General features: G+C 46.6%; 1 protein-coding gene across 2 annotated transcripts in view; it reads left to right on the plus strand.

Annotated features, from left to right (window-relative positions):
• Positions 1-13,634: 13,634 nt before the first annotated feature.
• SATB2 (SATB homeobox 2) overlaps positions 13,635-21,353 on the plus strand; it is a 289,211-nt gene continuing 281,492 nt past the window's right edge. Inside the window, exon 1 of one of the 2 annotated variants that reach the window (XM_077885433.1) lies at positions 13,635-13,796. The gene's annotated coding sequence lies outside the window, so the exon portion shown is untranslated. The remainder of the gene's footprint in view (positions 13,797-21,353) is intronic. The other variant, XM_077885436.1, reaches the window with a different exon arrangement.

The following is a 21,353-nucleotide window of genomic DNA, read 5'->3' on the forward strand; positions in this document are numbered from 1 at the left end:
ATGGAACCTTTTTAAAGATCCTCTAACATAAATTGGCACAATTTGCTGAATTTTATGACTCATGATAGGCCCATCTGAGTGTATAGATTTCAAAAGTCAGTACTTATCTGAGGGGGCGAATGTATTTGCCCCTTCAGTACCTATTTACTTAACTCCTACTGTGCGCCATTCTTGCTACCAGATACCAGGATTCAGTGGTGAACAAGATGACTTTCATACGCATTGTGGCCAACAGTGAGGAAAATTGAAAAAAGCAAGTTCCATAAAGTGGGATAAATACTCCTCATTCATTTCACCATCAATTATTGAATGAGGGCCTAGTGTGTACTGGGAAGGAGAGGGGGGGCTTCCAGCAGAGCCTTTCATATGAAGAGAGTAGAAAAATGTACACACGTCCTTAATGAAGCATTAAAGTTTAGAGGGAAGCGGGGGGTATGTAGGGAGGAGGGCACTGGATGCACAAAGGGTCAGTTGGGAAAGAAGAAAAGAGTTTAGTTGTAATTTTCCCAGAAGGAAGAAATGTGCAAAAAGTGAGCAATGATGCTGGAGACATAGCAGCTCACACTCAGTGAGCATATAGCGTGTGCCAAGCAGTTCCCCACAGCCCCGCCAAGGAGCCACCTTTCTTTGTTCCCGTTTTAGAGACACAGAAACCAAGGCCACCAGATCTCACATTTAGAGAGCAACGAGTCAGGATGTGAAGCCAGCAATTTGGCAGTAGATCCTCCACTCTTCTTATTTTAGGAGGCCAGAGGCTGTTGGCACTTAGAATCTGGTCTTTAGACCAGGACGACAGGAACAGGAAGCCATGGGAGCACCCAAGTAGGGAATAAAATATCCCCATTGGTCTTTTATTTTTATTTTTTTTTTAAGATTGATTTATTTATTCATGAGAGAGAGACACAGAGAGAGAGAGAGAGAGAGAGAGGCAGAGACACAGGCAGAGGCAGAAGCAGGCCCCACGCAGGGAGCCCGACATGGGACTCGACCCCGGGTCTCCAGGATCAGGCCCTGGGCTGAAGGCAGCACTAACCTGCTGAGCCCCCCCGGATCCCCCCATTGGTCTTTTAGATGGATCATTCTGGCAAGCATGTAGGCTCAAACGGAGCAAAGCGAAGCCAGTGGTTAGGGGTTATTGCAATAGTGCAACGAAGACCCTCTGAAGACCAGAACGAAGACATGGAAGGAGGGGTGGAGAGGAGTGAGGGAGGACACAGAACCAAGAGAACCTAGTCATCGACCGGTGGGGATTGGGGGGGGGTCAGAAAGAGCTCCTGTGTTTCCGACCCAAGCAACTGGACGGGTGTTCGTGCTGTTGACCCGTCTGGGAACACGAGCACAGAAGGCGGACCGGGGAGGATCGTGGTGGGTTCAGGTGGGACATTGGGGGTCCAGAGCTCCGTGGAGGCATCTGAGGGGAAGTGTTTAGGCCATGGCTGACCCCCAGGGAGGAGGCTGGGCCGCCCGTGCAGTCGGGCCTCCGGGGACACAGGGATGGGGGCCGCGTTCACATGCAGCCAAGGGGCCACGCCGGATCCCCCCTGCGTTCCCTTCCCTCGCAGAGAGCCTTCGAGTTTGCTGCTGTCTGCTTGTGTTCTCCCCACAGCCTCCCCCCTCATTTTCTTCTTCTCACACACAGAAGGGGAGAGAAGGGAAGGGATCCCTCATCTGCCCCTTAGGTTTTCTGCCCAGTGCATCCTAGAGTGAAGTTCTCTACCATCCTTTCAGGCCGCGGAAGCAGGAGGCACTCTTACTCCTTCAGACCAGGACTGGCCACCTGTCACATCCTCGGGTCCCCCCTGCTGGCCTCAGGTCACTGCCTTCTCCTTCTGGCAGCTGGAGGTCCTTTGCACACGTTACCAGACTCCTCTCTCTAAACAGCAAAACAGATGAGGCCATTGTCCTGCATGAAGAAGCTCGGGCGCTCCCGGGAACATCGTAAACGCAGCCCAAGGTCCTTGGGGGAAGGAGGCAGAGGATCTGAATGTCCTGACGACTTGTCCTGGGGCCGCATGCTCTGCGGACAGATTCGGTGGGTGTCTAAGAGAGAGGTGGCACGCAGGTCAGGATAAGTCAAGGAGAGCTTATGTTCAAAGGAGCTAGTTCCGAGGTGTGGGTGTAGGGAAGGAGGAGCCCGAGAGAGCGCGGTAACCAGGGGAAAGGGCAGGAAACACAGAGGAATGACTTAAAAATCTTCATTTGTCTATATCATCAGCCATTTGTCTTTTATAAATGGGGAAACTGAGGTAAAATAATCTGCCCTATATCACACAGCTGACAAGTGGCAAAATCAGACCCAAGAGTCACACGTAAATGCGTCTACTCTTCAGCCTCTTTTCTTTCTGCCTGTACTCTCCATGCTGTGTCATCTAAGACCTGTCATGATCTGATCCTGGCTAGTTTTCCATTTTTATCTTCCCTCTCCCTGGTTCACCTTTAATTCTGACTCCTCCTTGAACACGCCATGCCCTCTGAGACCCCGTTACCTTGCATGGGTTTGCTTCTCAGCACTTCCCAACAATTTGGTCACTTTGCATCCATCCTGGCAACCCTGGATGAAGCACTTCCACTCAGAATTATTTCCTGACTTCTTGAATGAGCTACACGAGCACTCTGTTCATTCATATCGTAGTTCACATCACATTTTATTGTGATTACCCGTGACTCCTCTGCCTCGTGCCCTGGACCATAGGCTTTCTCCTCCTGCGAAAGGTCTCCTCTGTCATTCATCTCTGTCTCCCTGTACTTGGCCCAGCACGGGGCGCAGACTGGGTGTTTAATACGTGACTGCCAGATAGATATTGAATTAAGGGTAAGAAGCTTTAAATTCCAAATAAGAAAATAAGGGGGGAGAATCAAATCTATAAAATGTTTTTGCCTGCCACCACAAAATTTGTGAAATATTGTCCGCCAGCGTGAGCTAGCAGTCTTCGGAGATCTTTCTCCTCCAGCTGCCAAATTCCTGCTTCCCATCGCTCCCTTGTACTTCCCGAGAGGGTACCCGTGGGCAAGTAGGAGTTGTCCATACCAAGAATTATCCAGTGAGGATAATCCAGCTGGATTTCACCCTAAATCCCCTACAACTGAGGAATGTTATCAGAGACTATCCAAGTTTCTTGGACACCTGTGAATGGGAAAGTTCCTTGTCGTATTAGGTCTTGCACTGCCTAAGTCGCTCTGTCTCTCTTCCTTGCTCTCTCTGTGCCACCCTTAATTTGTTCCTAGATTTAGAAGTTTAAAATAAAATTAGCAGAATTTTCTCTCTTCCCAGACACATTTCTAAGTCCTTTATGTGTCTAAGTCCAGACCATCTTGGATAATCATCCCTATTAGTATCCTGCTGCCGCTGTGATAAATTACTCTGCACTTAGTGACTCACAACAATACAAACGGATTCTCCCTTAGGCTGGAGATCACAGTCTGAAATCAGGGTGTCAGCGGGGTTCCTTCTGGAGGCTTCCAGGGAAAATCGGTTTTCTGGCCCTTTTGGGTTTCTAGAGGCCGTCTGCGTTCTTTGGCTCGTGGCTCTCCTGCTCTGCTTCACTGCGACCTCGTGCTTCCACCGTCACATCTGCCACTAACTCTGATGCTCTGTGTCCCTCTTGTAAGGTCACAGTGACTACATGGTACTTTGTACCTCCCTGGATCGTCCAGGATAACCTCTCCATCTCAAGAATCTTAACTTCATCACATCAGTGAAATTCCTTTTACCGTGTAAAGTAGGGCATTCACGGGTTTCTGGGGATTGGGACAGGCTAGCTTCAAGGGGCCATTCTTTGGCCTACGACGAAATCTTGACTGAGTGATTGCCGCACGTTAGCGTGTATTGTGCTGAGCGCGCTACATGCTCTTGTGTAACTTCCCTCCAACCCTGAAAAGTTGTTTTATGATCATCTCTATTTTACAGATGAGGACACTGAGGAACAGAGATGTTGAATACATTTGCTCAGTCCAGATTGAAGTCCAACTTGCTTTAATTTATTTTTAAAATTTTTTAAAGATTTAATTTATTTATGAAAGACGCAGAGAGAGAGAGAGAGAGGCAGAGACACAGACAGAGGGAGAAGCAGGCCCCATGCAGGGAGTCCCATGTGGGACTCGATACCGGAACCCTGGGATCACGCCCTGGGCCGAAGGTGGACACTCAACCACTGAGCCACCCGGGCGCCCCAAGTCCAGCTTGCTTTTAATCGTAACTACTGTCCCATTTGCTCCCCAGGGCTGATATTGTCATTGATTATTTGTATCTTATCATTTGCCTAGTTTTACAATATGACTTTTGCAGAAAGTCACCAGATGGCCATTCTATTCCCTCCTATCTCTTTCTAGACAGCCTGTTCCCCCAAGCTTTCCAGACCCAGAAAAATATTTAACAAAAATATTTACACTAAAGTAGTAGGGGTTTAATCTGCCATCCCTCACAAGAGTTTTTTGCATTTTAATGGAGTTTGGGAAGAAGGAAGGAAGAGGAAAAGCTGGGTAAGAAAAAACACCTGAATGGGACATCTGTTTATGGCTTGCTTCAAATAATAGGCTGATAACGTAGCACACAAGGGACACACAGTTTTGGCCTAGGGAGCTCAGGGATCCTCAGCCTGCGAGGGAGGGTGTCCCAGGCCTGACACTGTTCCCTTTCTCACTCGGCGCTGCTCTGCTAGGATTCTAGGAAGCCTGTAGGATCAGGTTCGGCAGTGACAGGCACTGGGGAGAGATTGTAGGGTATTTCTTCCCTCCCCGGGGCTGTCCCTCACATCCACCGAGCCCAAGATAAAAAGTCAAATGGGAGAGGCCATCTGTCCCTATGCCTAAATATTTAAGAGCCATAAAGCGATCCAACACATTGATAAATAAAACACACCCTATCTTCCTACCTCATCGGTTACACCTCCATGTCGACTCTGAAGGCTAACTGGAGGCTTCTGGGGCCCCAGGCTGCGGTGGCACAGCAGCTGGCCCGCTCCCCCCCCCCCCACCCCGGGCCGCGCAGTAGCATGGGCCGGCCTGCCCCTCGCTTCTCCTGACCTTCCACGCACACGTGCACATACCCCTGTTCATTGTCCAGGCTCCATCCCCTTTATCTCAGAGAGCTATCCCTGGCTTCACCTGGCCTCCCTGGAGCCCCCACGGCCAGGGGGGATGCTCACAACTCGGGGGAGCATGTGACCTGCACAAGGACAGTTAGCCAGGCGTGCTAGCCCGGGCCTAGGAGCCATGCTGTCCCCTCCCTTGCCGCCTCCTGTGAGACCTCAGCCAGTGACTGTCTCCTGGTGGCTCAGGCTTCACCTCCTCCCCTGTCCCTCCAATCCAGGAGAGCCTGTGGCTTCCCACCCTTGCGAACCCCGGCTTTCCCAGCTGTCCCCTGTTGCAACAGGAGTGTAACCAATCCACTGCATTAAAATTCTTAAATGCTCGGAGAGGTTGCTGTTTTATAGAGTGGACCCGAACTATTACAGCAGCGAGTGTTTAAGGGTTTTGCCTGGGGCCACTGGGGAAGGGGTGGCATCTTGGAGCACTCCCCCACCTTGCATGAAAGAGTTCAAAATGCTCAGTGATGCCGAGGGCCCCATCTGCGTGGAGGGGAACCATAACCTGACACCAGCAGCATGAGCATTCCAAAGAGATTCTCGGAGAAAGGGAACAAACTTCCCTGCTGAAGTGGCCCATCTGAAATCTCAGAGAAGGCATCATTCGGTTGCCACCACTGCGTTTCTTCTGGAGTCGACCTTGACAGTTATTTACAATAGAGTCCCTTCTATATGCACACTAAGCTTTTGCAAAACTTTATGAAAACCAGACTTCGTACAGTGTTCTAAGTTTTGCTGCATCAAAAAGAAGTTTAAATATTTTCGTTTAATGTGGAAATATTTTTAGATGATGAAGATGATTAAGTGTTGAAAATGTAGCGATCTGTTTGGCACCGAGAGAAAAGAAATATGAAGAATTTTTAATAAAAATCTGACCACAATGGTGTTGGAACACAATCTGTCTGAAATACAAGACAGATACTTTATCCCACAGGCTAAGCTGACTTTACTAATAGTTTTGGACAGTTACAGGTGTAATTTTAGCTACCAAAGGGAACACAAATTGTATTATAAGAATGCAATAGAAACAATGGGAAATGCAATTAAATTTTTAAGAGAAAAACTGAATATAAAGTTAGCAGAGCTAATACAAAGCATATTTTCATAGGCTTTCACCAACAATGTATGTAAATCCAAGCTATTATGAAAATCAGATTTACTTGCCTGTCTTCTTGTGCAAAAAGTGTGAAGGATGCTTCTGTTAGGAGCTCTGGCTGTAAACATTACATAAACCTTGCACCTCATACAATTAATTTTTGATGTTTGGTTTTAAAAAATTAAATCTTTAAAGAAATTCCCCCCCCCAAAATTAAATAATTCTACTGATACTTAGGTGAAAAATAGGGCTGTGCCCATCACCCTTGCTTCTATACAGTAAGTGAGGACGTCGCTCTTTTGTCTACGTGGCTTTAATTTGCCATTGTGAGACACAGCGTGTGTGGGGAAAATATGTAGAGAGAAAGCTTTTATGTGTTTTTCTGATTAAAAAAAAATCAGTGCCACCAGTCCATGAGTGATCCTAAAATAACAAAGCAGTTATATGTACGCGTGTGTGTGTGTGTGCGTGCTGAAAGGAAAACTTTTGGTAGGGAAACAGATTTAAGTTTCAAGTTTCCAAGGATCTATTTTAAATGACAGCAAGGAAAAAAAATATTGTAAAAGTGATGAAAAATATCCCAGCAGTATCCTTTCAGAAGGCCATTTAACTTCTGGTGGTTTACGTTGTGCAATATAATTTCTGCAGCCTTTGAAATATGTGGGCACCCTCACTGCTATTTGCGTTCCCAATACTCGGAATCAAATGCTCCATTAGGGCTCTGAGAAGACAGGAGTTTCCAGAAGGGTTTGGTAATTGCCCATTCATTACTCAAAAACAATGACACAGAACCATCGTCTGTTGCCCTAAGTAATGCTGGCACGTGGTGCAAGCCAGGCTCGGGAAGAGGCAGGATAGTGTCACCTTGGAAGGCGTCCGCAGAGCAGTTAGCAATACTGTGATGGACTCAGGTCTCCCCGAAAAGTCGAGTTGTTCCTTCCTGGCTCTGGAGGGCGAGACCTCTCTCCACACAAGGCCGCTCTTACACATGTAGACTTAGGCCTTGCCACGCCAATAAGAAGGCTACCCCTTCGGGCAGCAGGGAGAGAGACAACCACACACCTGGCCGTCCTCGCGCTCTGAGTGCTCTACGGACAGTGTCCTCTGCCCTCCGTAACTTGGGCATTTTCAATGCCAGTCAGTGACACAGTGCTCCTCCAGGTGTAACTAATAACGTCACTGGCTTTCCTCTGAGGGTTGCCATGGAATTCGCAGACCCCGTCCCGCTAGAATCACCTTCTTGATGTCCTTTTTGCTGTTTTAAAATTTATTTATTCACGAGAGACACACACAGAGAGAGAGAGGCAGAGACACAGGCAGAGGGAGAAGCAGGCCATTGCAGGGAGCCTGACATGGGACTCGATCCCGGGACCCCGGGGTCACACCCTGGGCTGAAGGCAGGTGCTCAACCACTGAGCCACCCAGGCATCCCACCTTTTCACTTTTAAACCCCAGCTGTGTGCCCTGAGCCCAGTTGTGTACAGTAGGTGAAAATATGATTTATTTTTAAGTACTTTTAGAGATAGCTTCTTAATTTTTGTATCTTTGTAAAGGACAGTAGGATTATTCCCCATTTCATAGATGGTACAACTAAGGCTCTCCCTAGGTAACTGGTGCCAGGAGGGAACCTATATTTCTTAGTTCCCATTCAAGGCACTTTTGTTTCTGTGGATTTGGCCTCTTGTCCCATTTACCTTCTTGACCTCGTCTCTGCACCACAGTAAGGCTGTATCACTGGGTTAACAAAGAATACTTTTGTTCCTGCTGGGTCTACCGAAAGAGTTCAACTTACACTTTCTTAATGGAGTCAAACATAAATTTTATGTTAAATCCTATGTGTTAAAATAGGAACCGATTCCTGGTCCCCACACCCGGCCATATGGCTCTTCTCTTGGCCTTTATGTCTCAAGTTGGGCGGATCTACAAAGTGAAGGTGAGAAAGGTATTTTGTGGGAGTTATACTTCTAGGTTGTGGTGTTTTCCTTTGAAGGAGATGGTTAATCGTGAGAATAAAACTTAAATATTATAATTAGTGTAAAATATAGAGGAAACCAAATCCTCTGCTCTTTGAGAAGTTTATGTCTCCTAATGAGCTGCTTCTCCCACTTGGAGCTTCAGGTCAGTGGGATGTTATCAATTAGGTTCTTTCCATAGTAAAGACCCTGGTGTGCGGGTGCAGAGGGTAGTGGTCCTTCTGTCTTGGATACTCAGGATGCCTGCCAGGTGCTTTCTGATAGTCACCGTGCTGGAGAAGAATCTCCTATGGCATCTTACCAAGTGTTCCAGCTGCCCCTAGAGAGCTTCAGCTCTTTTGCTCTTTGCTTCGAAGACCGGGAAGGACAGACATACAGATGACCCAGGCATCAGACGGTTTGGGAATTCGCAGCATGGACAGTGGCAACCCTGAAAGTCCCAGTTGTATTTTATATGAATGGTAGTATCGTATCCTCTCCTCCACGCAGATCAAATGTCACTTGGGTAAATTTTAAAAACCGAAGAGAGGATAGTGTCTAAAGATCATAGGAGAAAATAGAGAGCAAATACATACATACAAGTAACCCCAACTTAGGAGAGCCCATTGTTACACAGGTTTGTATCTAACCAAGGAAACCATCCACACCCCAGCAACTTGGAGAGATAGGGCCAAGGCCACGGAGACGGAGTCAGCCCTCCAGAAGGAGGCCTCTGGGTGGAATGTCCCCACCTCTGGGTTCATATCCTTAATCCTGTGCCCATACACAGGGTTGAATTTTCCTGTGTGAAGCGAGAAGGGCGGCAAAGTGCCTGGGATGAGCCTCCTTGCAGAGTCTGAACCAAATGAAGTGTCTGTGCGACACCGAGGATGAGGAGGGCTCCTTCGCGGACCTTTGGTGGATGTTGCCTCACGTTAACCTCTGTGCTCTGTGGGTCCCAGGGGCCTGCTGGCTTCCCAAATCCTCTGCGTTCATGTGGCTCATTGGGAAATCCCACTGCTTTCCTGCCAAGGGGTTTGTTACCTAGGTTTAATTTCTCTTTGGAATGAAAAGTATAGCTAACTTGTTTCTGCGGGCTTTTTTAGAGCGATATGCAAAACCAAAGTTAGAGCAACGGAAAACAAACATTTAAGAAAGCACATAATTAGGGGGATGCAGACTCGGACGGGGAGGCTGATTTCAGAAAGGGACGAGGACTGTGTGTGGCCAAAGGGGAGGAGAGGAGTGTGTGCGGCTTGGGCGGCTTCTGGAGAAGCGCCTCCCCGCCCGCGGGGCTGGGGGGCCGAGAGCTACCCCAAAACCTGACACACTGACCAAGGCCAACAGCCGGCAGGGGTCTGGGTAATAACCAGAGGCATCCCTAGGCCTCGGTGGCCGAGGCCCCCCTTGTCCGCAGGCCTCACGATGGGGGGCCGGGTATGGGGACACCAAGTCCTTTCTCAGGACCTTCTCACCAAAGGGTTTACCTGGGGATGTTTCCTCGAGGAGTCAGCAGCATGTCGCATGTGCCCCCCCCACACACACCCAGACAGGAAGAGATGGGAAGATCTAATAAAATGCACCCACTCCCCCCACTCCCGGGCCGTGCTGTCCCTCGGAAGGAAGACCAAGCAGGCCGACGCTTGGCACAGAGGACAGGGTGCTGGAAGGGAGGCTACCGGGGAGGCACCCTGCGCGGTGGGGGGGTCCTTTCTCTCCTTCTGGGTGGCGAAGGCAGCAGTCATTTGAATGCCATCGAACAGCTTTTCAGCTAACACAAAAGAGCAGACGGTTCCACTTATTTCTGAAATTAGATGCAATCATATCTGTGAATCAGGCAGCAGCAAACCACCGTAATCTGCATCACAATGCATCACCCGGCCGCTCCCCAACTGCAGCCTGCCCGGCGACAGAGCCACTTGGCGGTGACCTGCGCCGGGGCCCCAGGAGCGCCGCGCCACGCGAAGGCAGTACAGCGACCGAAAAGAAGGGCTTTCTGCTGCGAAAAAAGAGCAAATTATAACAAGAGTCAAGTCTCCGCTGATGCAAGACTAGCATCTTCTTGTTCACAGTTTGCATAATTAGATATCATGGATAGGGGGTTTTTTATTGTTCTAAAAATACTCCTGCTTTGTTGAAATCAGCTATTTCGTTAGCAGCAGGACTCTGCTACCGGAATTAGTGAGGTAGTTAGGGCAGCGGCGGAGATAAGGTACTTTTAGTTAACATTTAGGAAAAATAAAAAAATTGAAATAAAAAAAAAAATCTCTGTACCCGAGCCCCTCCCCTAAGCACGGCCGAGAGAGGCCGAGGTGCCCAACACTGTCTGACCCGAGAGGCGTCCCCCTGGAACGGCGATGAGAATTGGGGCGGGGGCTCGGGGGTCACGGGGACCCCGGGGTCCTAGTCCTGCTGAAACCAACTTGCCTAAAATAAGACATTCAGAGCCACCACCACCATCCTCGCAAATTAAAATCCTCAGTGCAGCGGGGCCCTGGGTAGCATTTGCCCCGCAAAGGCTGATGGAGGAAAGAGGGACAGTTGTTCGACTTCCTAATCTCCCAGCACTTTTCTGTTCTCCTTCTCATTTACTCACAGTGGGCGTGTGACGGAGAGCATCTTTCTTTCAGGGGAAGAAGCGGGCATCAAGGTCTTTTAGGAACAAAACAAGTCACTAAATCATTTTGGTTTCCCTACCACCTCCCCCCACCCCACCCCACTCCCACCGGCCTGCGAGCCCGAACAGCTGCAGCTGGGGGGCTGTCAGCGACAATGGCCAATCCTGGGGTCTGTCTTGGTATCATACACCAGTGGGACCTCAAGAAGGGGAAGCCGTGATGAAACTATGTGTTCAACTTTTCCAGGTCCCCAGAAGACCAGAGAGCAGGAGCCCTGGGGCTCAGTGAACCCCCTGGCAGCACCACCTCCCTCGTCCCCCAGCGGTGGTGGCCGTTGGTCAAAGCACTCCCTAGAAGAGAGACATTTGAAATCACTATCTCTGGGTCCTCTGAGGGCCTAAGGCACCGAATGTCCAATTTGAAAAACACCCTATATGGCATCCGAAGGCCAAGGCTTATGCTATTCCTGAATAAACCTTCCACTGCACTTTTAAACTTTGTTTTTAAGTGGCAGTAACGATCTTCCACTGACTAAAGCAAAGAAAATGGCACCAAAGCTTTTCTTCTATTTTAGCTTTTATTTATGCATTAAATAAAATGCGCTTCCCTACAATCCTTACATTTATATAGAAGTTATCATTAGCGAGATTTTTCAGACTTGAGCGTTGTTCTTTTGGGAAGGGGAACAATTATAGCCACTGTAACAGTCCTGTGATAAATGATGTGTCGTGACTAGTTTGATTCCTGCTAGAAAAAGTCAGCTCCCAAAGCCTCCTGACTATGGTTTCCTGCGAGTCCAATGAAATTTTACAACTCCTCCTTCCAACTCTTCTAAGTCATAGGAACAAAAGGAATGCCATCCTGGGTCAGACCTTCCATACTTCTCTAGTAGAGAGCGGTGTCCGAGGCTATGGCCATCCTCATGAGTTCACAGAAGAAAATTTAAAAAGGCATTCCCGGGGAGCCCCACCTTCCCTGCAAAACCAACTAGAAATTGACGTCTCTAATTCCATCTGAACTCCGAATAATCTGGTTTTTCAAATATGTGAGGTAACACAGTTTTGAAAAATATTATGAAACTTGAACTTCTTTTCACTTGATCTAAAACCATTCTTTCCCTAGATCCGGTAATCTGAGTTTAGATGAATGGGTATTGACACCTCTCATGATTCACTTTGATCAGCTTTCATCTTTCCAGAGAGAAATGTGTTACTTTTACAGTCTAGTCTCAGCAGAGAAACCCCTTAAAACCCAGGATCATTTCCCCATAGTTCTCTATGGATAAACTTACAGTCTGTGTTGTATTTCTTGAGATGCAGCGACCAGAACTGCATGTTGCCCTCCAGGTGGGAATAAGCGCTGTCGTCGTCGTACAAGAGTAACCTAACACCTGCTGCCCGCTGCCAGCTTCTCCCCGGACTTGGCCTTTTAGAATCTAAGCAAGGTTGTCTGTCATGTTTCTAATGAGAGTCATTTGAAAGAAGACCCCAATAGCCTTCAGACCCCTGAAGATAGAAATGTGAGTGCCTTGGTCTCATCGGAACATGCATTCCGCCGACATAAGCAGCTACGAATCAGTAGCATGGGGTGTGATGGGTAATGGGAGATTTAGAGTCAGTCTAGCATTTGTGAAGTCTTTCCAGGGAAAATCTTAAATTTTACTTATTAAAATCAAGAGGTAGAATTTTCCAAAGTGTTAGACTTTGTTGAAGCGTGAATCCCGACATAGTTTAATTTAATTGTATGTAAGCTCTAGGATTAGTTTGGGGCATATTACAAAGTAGCCGATGATCACTGTTTTCTTACTCTAGGCCTGGCACATCTGTTACTGATTTCTTCTGCCAGGAAAGGTGACAGCAATCTAAGTTGGGGGGTGGGGGCGGGGGGTGCCTAGATTGGGATAATTCTGTATTGATGTGTTCGAGGGGGAAAAAAAGAAAGTTCCATCAGCCGGGCACTGATGTGGCTCAGACTCCCCCTTCCACCCACCCCTTTCTCCGAGGCCACCGCCAGCTCACCCTGCATTTCTCATGTTGATTATAAGTGAAGCTTCGACAAGGGGGCATTCTGGGTATCAGACGACCGCATTATAATTCTACTGAAAAGTGTCCTTATTGTTTCTAAATTACTGGTTACAGTGAGCAGCCCTGGTGACTTGAGGGGAGGAGGCATTTGGAACAAACACATTTAGCCTTGAAGCTGGTCTTTGGAGAAGGCAGAGAGTGGCCGAGATCACCTGTGTACCTCAATATGCTAAGTGGCTTTTGCTGGGGAAGGAGCGGGCCTCGTTAGGTTACTTAATTGCAAATCATTTACATATCAGGAATCACTGCGCAACCCAAACTGAATTTACACCTCATAGACCGCAGGTAGCACACGTGTCCTACTGCTCCACGAGCCAGCGGAGCCATCCTTTAGTTTTTTGTGTTATATTTTCCCGACTGAAGGCCGGGCTGTGGGCTGCACGTCTCCAGCCTCCAGGAGCTCCATTCTGCTGAATTGCCTCGGCGGCACCTAGATCCCAAAGCAAAGGCAAGAAAGGAAGCGTGTCCCTGCAGATCTGCCCCTCTTCGGGCTGTGCTCCCCGAGAGGCTGGTGCACGCAGTGCCCCTCGGGCCCCAGCGTGTCCGTGGCTCTTTCCTATGGTCCCCGCGTGCGCCCAACAGCCCTGCACCCGGGTGAGTCTGGGTCATCAGTCCCCCGCCCACTGTCTTCCATTGACTTGCCTGGTTCCAAGACCTTCTTTAATTCCCCAGAATCTTTTAATTCTGTTTATTGAGTCACAAAGGCAAGTGACACCTCTTAGGAACGAGGGATGTGATCCAGGTTATGGCAGGTTCTGAATAATAGTGGACTCAAGAAGCAAAACTGGAACGTCGTCCACTGTGGGTACCGTTCCCAGCAGGTCTGGCCTCGCCCCCCGGAGGAGCCCAAAATCTCAGTTTCACTACACTATTGTGGTTGCTGTGTAATAAGAGAGGATAATAGCTAGGTTTTTTTGGTTTCAAACAACTGATTTATGATGCAAAACTGCTGAATATTTCTGGTAAGTGAATGCATTGTTCTTTTTTATTTCTCTGTAAAGTCGAGACATTGGTCATTTGACCAGAAATCCTGAGGCCCATCTTGCATTCTAGTTGGCTTTGCTGCCTCGTGCCTTTGAAAAAGCAGATGGTGGATCTTCAGTCTCCGTTCCCCCTACGCTCTTCCTCTATGCCGTTCCCTACCCCGTCCTACTGCAATCCAAGCAAGTCATATAACATCTTTTTTTGTCAGTTTGGGTATAATAGAGGAAAACAGAGAGCTTTTGAAATTTGCTCTGAACACGAAGAACCCCAAATCAGCTGTTTTGAATTAAAGGTTGAATTTCTTTCATGTTTTAGAGATCAGAGCATTGAGAATTATGTGTATAAAAGCTTAAAGAATTAAGTAAGCTTTGCAAATGTTGGTACGTGGTCATTATGTCACATGTATATATGTTGGGAGTGGGATGGAAGGAAACAGAAAAGTGTAGAAATGGGGGCAGGAGGCGAATGACACTAAGGAAAATAGGCAGCTTCTCGGAAAGATGAATGCATGTGATGTGCGCATAACTAAGGAGCAGAGGCAGCTTCACCTGCCTGTCTCAGGTGCCCTGGCTAGGCCTTCAGCGAGGAGCTTAATTCACTCATTACAATAGGCTCCTGAGGCCTCTCTCTGCAGGCGTCCAGCTGGACTGTTAAGTGAAGATGTAAGCCTGCCCTGGAGACGCAGGAGTGACCCTGGGTCCCACGCTACAGACACAGACCGGGTTCTGGTCCCTGCTCTCCTGCCAGCCAGTTAGAGGAATTCTCAGGTCTTTGGGGTTTTAATTTCTTCTTCTGGAAAAATGAGAATCTGGGCCTGAATAATGTCAAAAAATCTCCCTCAGCTGTAAGAATCTAAGAGCTTCTGTATTTCTTGGCTGCTCTGAAGAGGCTGTACAAGCCAGAGAGAGAGAGACTCCTGGCAGCTAGAATTAAACAGGCCTGTAGCTGAACGTTGACTGGGGCTAAAGCACAGAGGTCGAGTACAAGGATATTTTGCTGCCTCTTTCGGGAATGCTAGAGCCACAGGACAAGAATTTTAAAAGCACCTGTTCACATGTGAATGTGCACACACACACAGACATGTCCTCTTGCTCGTAGATCTTTAAACATATGTTATATTCATTAGTTGTATTAATTTTTAGAAAGGCATTCTCAGAGAAATTCAAATTAGGGAGCAGTGTGCTGAGAGACGACCAAATGCACATTCAGAATCCCGCAGCACATACTATTTTGGCCAAGTAAATGAATCTGGTTGATCTCAGCGTTTCCTAATAAATGATGGAGCCAATACCTATGTTCTAGGTGCTTTGTTAGAATTAAACAAGGTTGCATATTCAAAAGTGCGTCCTAAGATCTACAATCTGCACAGGCATTGGTACTGCCCAATCATTACAGCCATGGCTACAGCTGAAACCCAGAGCATTGCCTGTAAAGTGTGCTCTTATGAGTCAAAAACCCTCTCCAAACCATTTTGGAACGCACAGGCTCTATTAATTCAGCCAGAGGCGTTGCAGAGTGTTCTGAGGAAACTCTGAGCCTCCACAAACCATCTCCTGTCCACCTAAAATGACAAAACCATGCTGATAGGAGCAACGAACTAAAATGTCAACACTCACATTTTACAGTTTAGAAAACCAAAGTCTCCACAGAGATTAAATGACATAATCAAGGTCACATAACCAGTTGGCAGCAGCACCCAGGTTAGAATCCTGGACTCCTGCTAACCAGTTTTCTCCTCTCTCTCTCTCTTGTTAACTTTTCTTTTCTTTTTTTTTTTCTTTCAAAGATTTTATTTATTCCTGAGAGACACAGAGAGAGGCAGAGGGAGAAGCAGGCTCCCTGTGGGGAATCCAATGTGGGACTCGATCCCGGAACCGTTGGATCCACCCTGAGCCAAGGGCAGACGCTCAACCACTGAGCCACCCAGGCATCCCTTTTTTAACTTTTCTATGCTAACATAATTTTAGCTAAATCTAGTAAACTTATGGGAGTTACCCTTGGGTTGAGTGACCGTACGTAGATACTTGGTATTCATTACTTAAAATGTTGGAGGAAAAATAAAATAGACCATTGCAAGCAAAGCCAAATCAGAGCAAAGAGGCTAATATTTGTCTCCATAGCCTATATCTCTTAGTTTATAATAGATAGTCTGTATTTCTCTACATTCCTAAATGCCCCCTAACATGCCCCTGAATATAGGGGGACACTGGACACATGTTGATTCAGCAGTTACCAATGGATAAGTGGATTCTTTCTAAAATTTTACTTTGGGTCCAAGATTTATCTAAATATGTCACTGTTTAGACCACTAAAAAAAATATGGTATAAAACTTCTGATTCTCATTTCACAATATGTTAATCTTTCTTTATTTATTCCTCCCAAATGTTTTTAAAACAATCTCTCCCTGGGACAATTGGATCTTGCATATCCTGTCAAATTTTAGTAGAAAGCAAATTTTTATAACCAAATTATAAAGCTTTCAACACTGAGGCTTATTTATGATGGAAACATTGACGGAATGTTAACTGTAATGGCTTCAGGGATACGTGTGCCAGTGAGGTAGAATTTCCAAGATGGGCAAATGCCGAAATTATTTAGTAGCTATTTAATGTCCCTCCTCTCCATTTCAAAGCTCTCAGATCCATCTTTGGAATGAATTTTTAGACTTGACATCAACTCTACTGTACCCACCCCTCTTGAAAAAGAGACCTGAATGTTTGCAGATTTTTTTAAGCTGTAAGATTTGTTCTTGTTTCCCCAATAATTGATCAAAAAAGCAAGACAGAGCAGAACAGTATCCTGTGGCCGTCTGAAGCTTGATCTTAAATATAGCTCTCATTGACTGGGATTAAATATTCCAGAAGAGAGTAACATTTTGCTCTTACCTCTGAACCACAATTGGGAGTGGATGGGGAAGCTTTAAAAAAAATCCTTCCTTTAAAAAAAAATTACATCTGGGGCAGCCTGGGTGGCTCAGCGATTTAGCACTGACTTCAGCCCAGGATGTGATCCTGGAGACCCGGGATTGAGTCCCCCATCGGGCTCCCTGCACGGAGCCTGCTTCTTCCTCTGCCTGTGTCTCTGCCTCTCTGTGTGTGTGTGTGTGTGTGTGTGTGTGTGTGTGTGTGTGTGTGTGAGAGATGAATAAATAAATAAAATATTTTAAAAAAAAATCACATCTGAGCTTAAACCTGAGTGGCTATGAATTAAATTTCTCTGGGAAGCCAGACAACTTTTCACCTATTTGGCTAACAACAGAAATTCCTAGTACTTCTCTTTCCAAAGTCTTAACAGCCTTCACAGACCCAGATTAAGCTTTATAATAAAAATTTAAAAATAAATGAATAAAAAGGTGCCTGAGAAATCGAGCCTCTGATGAAAATAACAACCCCTTGCATAAAGCTCTTGGTGGCCTAGGGACCTGAGCGCGGGAATCCCAGGTTGGTCTGAACAGACAATCAAGCGAGGATTCCATTAAGGCCTGGAACTGTTCGTGGGCTTCGTAGCAGCCACAACCCCCTGATCTGGTGTAGAATGAGGAAAGAACATGGCACAAAAGAAGGAGCAACTGGAAAGAGACAGCGTGTCCAGCTGCTAACTCCCAGGTCAGGGGACCCCAGGAGACCCCAGAGAAGGCCGCTTAATACGCAGGCGTATGTTTGAGAGCTCTTTCCTCTTGGGCCTGTGGAAGAGACGCTGATACCAACTGTACGGAGAGGAGGAAGGAGGAAGAGACCCTAGACCTCCCTGTCGGGGAAGGAGCCCGAAGAGCAGCAGGCGCCTTGCGGAGAAGCAGAGCTGGTAAGAGGAGAAGCTCCCCAGGTGAGCTCCCTTGGCCAGGCTGACAGTCCCCAACAGAGGACGAAGGGGAAAAGAAGGGACAGACTTGAATGTAGACACATGATTTCTAGGAGCTTTGGTGGGTCTGAGAAGTACCATCCGCTTGATCTAGTAATCGTGTCTTTTTTGCAAGTACAGTCCTTTGACTAACGTGTGCTTTTTAGGACCTCAGTCCTAGCTGCCTCTCTGTTCCGTAAGGCCACCAAGCCATCTCATTTATCAAATAATTTGCACTGAAACAGATGAAAGAATAACGGAGAAGGAAAACAAAACCTCTTTGATGTGTTCCTTTATCAGGAATGTGTGTCGAAGGTCAAAAAAGCGGTGCTCCGGAGTCTCTTAAACATGACATTGTCGTAATATAAAAACTGACTTACTGACTTAGGTTATTTGGAGAGTTAAGTGCTTGTGTTATTGCAAATTAAACTAATTAGTATCATTTCCTGACAGCTGCAGCAAGTGTTAGCAATTCCACGATTTCTCTCCAGCCGCTCCTGCGGGATGCACAGAGAGGAGACAGATTTGTGATTTAATGGGATGGAATCCGCTTATCATCCCAAGGGCACATCCTTCCCCTCCCGGGAGAGAACAGCTTCCCCCCTCTGCCCTCCCGGTACACCCCTTATTGTCACGCTGTTCACGCCCTGCGTGGGAAGAGGCTCGCAGATGTGGGGTGCCCGGGGTTCTGACACAGCCCGGAGATGGAAGTGTGTCAGCATCTGCAGCAGTGTCTCCCTCTTGCAATTGGGACCGCGTGCTCCTTGCTCCGAGCAGAGTTGTGGCTGCCACAGCACCTGCTGGAAAGACTCTCCTGCTGCAGCAGCTTGACTGTTAGAAAGCAGCCTTGCGAGGACCCCCCCCACACACACACACACTGAAGCTTCTAGCATCTGCCTGTGAAGCGCTAGAGCAAAGGGTTTTCTCCGGAGCTGATGAGCTTCTAACGGTGACTGGCGATCGAAAAGTCATGACAGATGCTTTGCAACATGAAGCCCAGGAAACCGTACACAGTGACTTCCTACCAGGCCCCAAACTCAAGGACTCGCTCTGACCAGATACCTTAGCCCCCATGTGGTCCTCAAGCAGCGAGTCTCTGTGCAGGTCAGAGACAAGCAGAAGCATGAATGGGGAAGGAGGAGAGGGGAAGAGCAAAAGAGAGTGAATGGGGGAAAAAAAATCTATGAAAATAAAAAAAAGAAAACCTGAGGATCTCTGACAACTGCGTCGTAAGGTGTTCAGACCATGATGAGCTCTCACGGCCTCACTCCTGGTTTGGCTCCTGACTTGGACTGATGCTGATTCTCCAGCCCATACTTCAGACAGCAGCACAGGACACAGCAACACCCCGGGGCTTTTTAAGGTGACCTGGTCCAGAGGTGAAAGAGGGGGCTGCGAGCAAGGGCAGGGACGGAGGGACATCTCCTCTGCCCCCAAAGACACACACTGTACAGTTATCATATAAATAACCGGCCCTCCTACAAATGATCCAACACTTCGATCAGATCTCAGGAGCAGTTCATTGTGTTCTCTTCATGGTTTAGGGTTATTTTTCTGCTCAGGACAGAGTGAGGATGGCCTGAGAGGGAGTAGTGGGACAGGAAAGTAGACTCGCCAGCTACATATTAGGATCATTGGTAAAAATGGGATCTCTGAGCCTGGTATAGGTGATTTGTTAAGCTCCGTGGTAGTGGTGGTGATGGGCAGCAGGATTAAGAATCACTGGCATAAAGGAACTAGGGTCAGCACGTCTGGAAAAGAGTCCGGAGTGGTGAGCAGGACGGGTCTTTTAAAATCTCCAAATTGTTGTTGAAGGGCAAGGAGAGAACCAGAAATACTCAACTGAGTTGAGCTCAGCAACTCAGTTTCCAGAAAGACCTCCTAGAGGGACGCACATGTAAGGGTACCAGGATACTGGTTGTACTACTATTCGCAATAGCCAAAGACTATACAAAAGCCTTAAGAGGCAATCAGTGAAATAGCTCACGTGCAACCACACAATGAAATACTATACAAAAGTCAAGAGTATAGTAAAAGTCAAGAAGAATGAGGCAGATCTGTAGATGCTAAGACAGACCAGCCTTAAGATAACATTATTAACTTAAAAAAACAAGATAGAGAATAGCATATATAGTATAATTTTTGTAAAAGAAATAAAAGGATATATAATGTGTTTGCATGATCATAGACTATGGAAAGCTATACAAAAATCTGGTAACTAGTTGCTGTAGTCATCTCTGGGGAGGGGATTTGAGAAAGTGGGGTTCAGAAGAGGGAGAGAGACTTTTCACCATATGCTTTCATACTGCTTGGGATGTTTTTCAAAATATATAGATTTTGTACAGTATAGATATTGCCTCTAACACTAGTTGATTCTAAAAATTAAATCTCTTTAGTAAGATATGTCCTATTATCTTAATTCTTCTAGAATGCTACACTGCCATCACATATGCAGAGTTGCATTTCTATAATGTAGACTCCAAAAAAAACTCATCTTTTTTTTTTTTTTTTTACATTAAACAAACTGATAATGCTATGGGTTTAATTCTTTCTTTGTGAAATCTTTGTTAAAATTGTCAGCTTTTATTGGGATATTTATCCGGTTTGATTCCATGTGATAAAATTATTGCTTTTTTAAAAGATTTTTTTATTTGAGAGAGAGAGCACAAGAAGGGGGAGCAGCAGAGGGAGAGAGAGAAGCAGGCTCACCGCTGAGCAGGGAATCCGATATGGGACTCGATCCCAGGACCCCAGGATCATGATCTGAGCTGAAGGCAGATGTTCCACCGACTGAGCCACCCAGGTGCCCCAAAACTATTGCTTATTAAGTCCTAATCTATTAGGAGCAGATTGCTTCCACGGTGCTGTGAGGACACATGAGATGAATGTCCTGGTCGTGGGACCTGGTGCCCAGGAAAGGCTCAATTGACGGGGTTGGATGATGGAATGATGCAGGCATGGATGAAAGAGAAGGAAAAGGCAGACACTTTGAAGATTGAGTAGTGGACACTGTGAGTCCAGGCCAAAATTTTCACCAGTCGACAGCAGAAAGAATAATAAGGACACGAAGTGGGTTTTTTGAAAGCTAAGTTTATTCAATTTAAATGTCTGTCTTCAGAGATTAGGACCTTCTATGTTTGGTATGTTGGAAAGTCCTTTCTGTTATGAAATAATGTGATAATAAATAGTAATTTCTGATTTTTATTTTTTGAAGCCCCTATTTGGTAAAATAAAAGTGACAGGATGTTATGTTGAGCTCCCAAGTTTTACTGTTTGGTGATAGTGAGAGGCCAGAGGTATGGAGCAGTCAGGCTAGAATAACATGGAAAAAGGCTTTCTGTCAAGTGACTACTTTTTATTTCCCATCAGTTCTATGCAAGATGTTATTTCTAATGGAATATAAAAGAAGTCATTAGTATCTGTACATTCTCAATCTTGTTTGCTCTTTAAAAGAATAATCTAAAACTACCACTGTATTTAAAAAATTTTTTTCACTTGGGCAGAGTAACTCTTTTCTAAAATAATGATTTTAAGAAAATGAGAATTATTTTTTAACGATTTTATTTACTTATTCATGAGAGACACAGAGAGAGAGAGAGGCAGAGACACAGGCAGAGGGAGAAGCAGGCTCCATGCAGGGAGCCTGACGTGGGACTCGATCCCTGGTCTCCAGGATCACGCCCTGGGCTGAAGGCAG

This window comes from Canis aureus, chromosome 36, assembly GCF_053574225.1.
Source record: "Canis aureus isolate CA01 chromosome 36, VMU_Caureus_v.1.0, whole genome shotgun sequence".
NCBI classification, from domain to species: domain Eukaryota; kingdom Metazoa; phylum Chordata; class Mammalia; order Carnivora; family Canidae; genus Canis; species Canis aureus.